Source organism: Sinocyclocheilus anshuiensis, unplaced genomic scaffold (genome assembly GCF_001515605.1).
Source record: "Sinocyclocheilus anshuiensis isolate Anshui unplaced genomic scaffold, SAMN03320099.WGS_v1.1 scaffold447, whole genome shotgun sequence".
Taxonomy (NCBI): domain Eukaryota; kingdom Metazoa; phylum Chordata; class Actinopteri; order Cypriniformes; family Cyprinidae; genus Sinocyclocheilus; species Sinocyclocheilus anshuiensis.
Window position 1 is genome coordinate 2435879 of NW_015552615.1, and position 5644 is coordinate 2441522.

At 33.0% G+C, this 5644-nt stretch overlaps 1 protein-coding gene across 1 annotated transcript in view; it reads left to right on the forward strand.

Moving 5' to 3' along the window:
• The window catches only part of LOC107666002 (voltage-dependent calcium channel subunit alpha-2/delta-2-like), a 256052-nt gene that overhangs the window by 148003 nt on the left and 102405 nt on the right, over positions 1–5644 (forward strand). The gene's annotated exons all lie outside the window — the stretch shown is intronic.

The following is a 5644-nucleotide window of genomic DNA, read 5'->3' on the forward strand; positions in this document are numbered from 1 at the left end:
TTTTGGGCGGTGTAGAGTAGGGCTTGTTGTTTGTCATTTCTCTGATCACAAATGCAGACAGAGTTTTATGTTTACGCGGCGCGATGCAGGGCAACGCAACGCGTAAAAAGACAGTATAAGTCATTCAGTATTCAGTCAATCAGTAATTATGTCCCCACTGGATGCAACAAATGCCTCGTTTGTAATGGGTTTGAATGTTTCTGTCTCGTCACTCCGGCCGGGACACGGCATCACAGTATGGTAAGGGGCGTAACATTTCCGTCTCACGCTTGAGGTATTCGGCCAATCACAATGCACTGGATAGCTGGCCAATCACAGCACACCTCGCTTTTTCAGACCGATGAGCTTTGTAAAAATCGACGCGTTTCAGAAAGGCGGGGCATAGAGGAGAAACAATAATGTACAGTATGTGGAAAATAATGTGTTTTTTAAACTTTAAACCGCATAAACACATTTCATTACACCAAATACACAAAATAATGTTCTTTTTAGCAGCATCATATGATCCCTTTAATACTCTGCTAAATGAAAATATGATTTTGTATTTCTTGTTATATGCCAGAAAACTGTAAATAGGCCTCTGTATGAATGTGTGTTTATTGTGAAGGGATGGAGGGAGTGGAAACAGACACAGGTCAGAACAGATGGGCCCTGCAACCCGAGGGACACGATGGACTCGAATATCCCGGGAACACGTACTGTACTTGCTCCTAATTTACATTCTGCTCTGTCATTTTTGCCACTTATTTTTGGAATTGATTAGAATATCTAATGTAGAATCAAATCACACACAAGGAACCATTTCAGGATGGAATCGATATCGGGTGGGATATTGAGGGAATGCTATAACCAGTCTGTTTCGGTCTGTATTATACTTTAATATTATTATCTTTCTATATTGTGGAAAATAATGAATATAATACATTTGAATCTAATACGTATTAATTAAATATTAAAATATATAATAAAAATATTATGATCAAGCTGTTTCTGTTCAGTCTGTATTTTAATTTAATACTATAATGTCTTTAAAAAACTATTAATTTTATATAATTGGATTTGATATAATACATATTAATAAATAAAATTAATATGTAAATTATATTATTTAATATTATAATATTACATTATAGATAATCAATTATAAAATGTAATTTAATGTAATTTTTCCAACTAGTTGGTACAGACATACAGTAAAAAATCATAATAATTCAGTATGGGATTTCCAAAAAGTGAGATATATAAATGTAAATATCTTATTTTCTTATTTTTCCTTTAGATTTGGGGGTGAAATATGACCTGGAAAAAGTAAATGCTATGGCATCTTAGTGATATGATTATATTATTTAAATTTTGATTTTTCAATTACATTTTTTTTTTTTTTTTTCTGTTTTCATTTTAATTTTAGTTAAAGTTTTAGTCATTTTGGTGCTTGTTTTGTCATTATTATTATAATTTTTTTAAAATATGTCTAAATAGTTTTTATTAAGTTTAAGTTTTCAATTTTAGTTTTATTTAGTTTTTGTAATTTTAGTCTCTCAACTTTCCAAATGAAATGAGAAATTTTGCTTTGGCAACTAGCTGAATGAAAATACATTTACATTTTTAAAATCAATCAATCTTATTTAATTTCAGTTAATGTTTATTTTATTTCAAGTAATTAATTTTTTTATAGATTTATTTTTAGATTTAGATAATGTTAAAAACCCTGAATTAAATACCATGATATACCTATGATGGATTACCATACTCACATACTATGGTACAGTATAGCAATGTGCAAAGAACATGGTAATACTCTCATACCTGTTTATGCTAATGGTATGAGAGCCTTTAACATTATGCCAAGTGTCTGTTAGTGTTAGTGACAGGTGTGTTAGTGTGTTGAGCACAGGTGTGTGAGGATGGACCGTTTGTGCTGAGCTGCTGCACGACTGTAAGATCACAGTTCACATGTTTACAGTTCACACACACACGCACACACTGCAGCCCACTGGCTCACTAGAGACACCCACACTCCATCAGAGGGATTGTCTCTGCAGAGAACTTCTATTAATAGAGTCTACTGCCGCCCATCCGCTCCTCTCGTCTCCTCTCCACCTCTCTCCTCTCCTCCTCTCTACCTCTCTCCTCTCCTCCTCTCTCCTCTCTTCTCCTCCTCTCCTCCATTTGCTCCTCTTTTCTCACTTCAGCTCTTATTACGCCATCCCTTTCCATCTCTCTGCTAATTCTGTCTTCTCTTTCATTTTCTTTCCCTCCTCATCCTTCTCTTTCACTGTCGTCCGGATCCCTCTTTTAAACCCCTCAGAGAGCGTGTGACCTTTGCACAGTATCATTCTACAAAATGTGTGCCTTATTAACATATGTGTAAACAATTAATTTAACAGTGCATTTTGCTGTGCACTGGTATAAACAAAACATGTCAGCATAAATTCAGTAACTCTTTTTAAAAAATCCTTTCTTTCTTTGCCTTGTTTTTCTTTTTTCATAAAGATTTTTGGCATGTCGTAATGCACAATGCACAATACAGTAAATATTAATGTTTTGTTGGTTTTTTAGGTTTCAGTTGACAATATATTGTTAAAAGACTTACATTTATGACTTGAAGTTATACATTTACCCTCTAAATAAACTGTTCAAAATATGTATTTTTATTTGTAATACAACTGGTTAAAATATTAACACAGTATTACGTGTGTGGGTGTGGGTGTGTGATCTATTTATAGATACTTTTCATCTATTAATTTTATATAAAGAATAATGTATTTATAGGGTAGTGTATATTAAAATAGCATTATAAGATATGGTTAATAAATGTATAGAAATATAATGTAATATTTATTATCTGTATCTTATATTTAATCAACATTACTATTAAAGTCCTATGCTTCATATTTTATATATTTAAATTTTATTTATATATTCAAATGTTTTTCATATTTTTTCATCATTGCATTACATTACCTCGTCAATGACTACAATAGGTTTATTTTTTGTTAGATTTGTCGAAAGATCTCAAACTTTAAACCCTATTACCATGTTTTTTGTATAGTGAACAGTTGATAAAAGAAAAATAGACAGATATAGAAATATCAGAATGAAATTATTTTTCTAATAAACATCTTGAAGTGTCATGACCTTGAACTGAAGGCATCCTTTTAGGCATCCATTAAGTCCTTAAAATCCCATTAAGATGAAACAATGTCATTAAAGATGTTCTTTGTCTAATGTAAATGTAAAAATGTTAATTTGGAAATGGAAAAGGCACCTGTTTTTCTCAAATGACATTGGCGGCAGGAGTGTGTTGTGCATTTGGGCGTTTTGTGGAAAGGATCTCTAGATGCGGCACGTCCTGTCCTGAGAGACCTGGAGGGGCCGGAAGAGAGGTTTGGAGAGGAGAGGGCGGGAGGTCATCGTTCATGACTGACTAGCTTTCTGATTTGAAGGAATGGAACTTTCTCTCGCTCTATTTCTGTCTCTATCTGTTGATCTCCTGACAGAGTCCCGGGAGACGCTGCTGTGAGCCGTGTGTGTGTGTGTTGCAGGGTTGTGTAGATTTGTCAGCGTTTTTGACCGCTGCCTTGTGACCAGCTCAGGAGCTGTTGTTGTCACTGTGGTGTTGGCGTCTGGTTTGTTTGGATTGGCACTGTAGAGAGAGACGGGAATAGAACTGGCATGGAGAGAGAAACAGGCTATTTTGGAATCACATACTAGCATACTACTCATTGTGGTCCTGTAGTATGCATGCTTCTTTTAATTATTTTATTGATAGAATACTTTGATAACTTACATGAACAACTACATGTTCAGTGACATTTTCATATGAAATAAAATCAGCTCCAATTTTTAACTTCTTTTTCTTATCACAGTAACTGCACTAACAAACAACATTAAGACAATTTTAAAAAATGCATTGATGTAAAATGACTGCAGTCACTGAACTGTTCATGCATATGTATAAACAACAACTGCATACTGCTGTTTGAAACATTAGGCATGCTTACAATTTTGCATAAATAAAAAAATTATATTCAGCATGCATTATACAGTATACTCTGCTGTATGCATGATGCAGTATGTTTCTAAATGTATCAAACAAACACTAGTATGCTGCTCTTGTCACATTGATCTCATTATGTTGCATCATGTGTAAGTCTGCAAGTGGCATCCAGTTATCTTGACAATAACTAGAGTTACTAGCATTTTTAATTCAAACTTTCATCAGTTCAATCTAAAATGAGTCAAGGAGATGATCAAAATTACTACTGATATAGTTTGGACTCATTTGTCACTTTGGAAATAGAAAGTAAAGTTTAGTTATTATTAAATATAAATGCTAGACTACTGGTCAAACTTTTGGGAGAACTGGAATTTTTGCATTTATTTGATCAAAAGTACAGTAAAAACAGTAATGTTGAGAAATATTATTACAATTTAACATAACTGTTTTCTATTGTAGTGTATTTTAAATTGTAATTCCTGTGTTGCAAAGCTGAATTTTCAGCATCATTACTCCAGTCTTCAGTGTCACATGATCCTTCAGAAATCAGTCTAATATGCTGATTTGCTGCTTAATTATTATTGGTAGTTAGTTACTAATAATAGTTATTATTATTATTTTTGTGGAAATTATGACACATTTTTCAGGATACTTTGATGAATATTAAGTTAAAAGAACAGAATTTATTTGAAATAGTGATTTTTTTTTTAAATAACATTATAAATATCTTTACTGTCACTTTTGATCTATTTAATACTTCCTAGCTGAATAAAAGTAATTAATTAGAAAAACCACTTACCCCAAACTTTTGAATGTATATATTCACATAGAAAACAGTTATTTGAAATTGTCATAATATTTCACAATATTACTGTTTCTGCTGTATTTTTGGATCAAATAAATGCAGCCTTGGTGAGCAGAAGAGACCCCTTTTAAAAATCGTAATTATTCCAAACTTTTGACCACCAGTGTATATGCAAAGTATTTTGTGCATTCCACACAGAAATGTTGCATACTGCTTGCTTTATAATTAATAAGAGCAAAGTGATAATATGCTGTTCCAAATGGAGAAAACAAGAAAGCAGTGGAGAAAGGTGTGAAATCTGACCTTTTTCCCCATGTGGTGATCCCCCCTGAGGGAAGGCGAGAGAGGTCCCACCGCTGGCATCAGGACACATGAGCAGTCCTACACTACAGCAGCACATCACATCTGATCCATTCAGATCACAGCATTTACACAACCACTGGATGCTTCTCTACTCTCTTAATATGTCAAATAATGTTTGGGAACATCCTTTGGTCTATTTCAGCTTGTTCTGTCATGGATGCTTCTCTTATTTTTTGGAAGAATTTCAAGCACACTTCATAGTGTTTCCAATATTAGACAAGAGGTTTAATTTACGCAGCCAAGACTTCACAGACAGCTTTTTAAGAGAAGATATGTCAGTGTTTAATGTGAAATATATTTGACATTAAATACCAACATATATCCATTGAAGTGGTGTAAAAACTTTCTTTTCTGTTCTATTAAAATAAATAAATTATAAAAAATTATGCAACTCTAAAGCAATAGTTACTGAGACAGGCTACTGAGGTGTGAAACAAAAAATTATGTATGTTCAATATTAATTAATATGTAACATT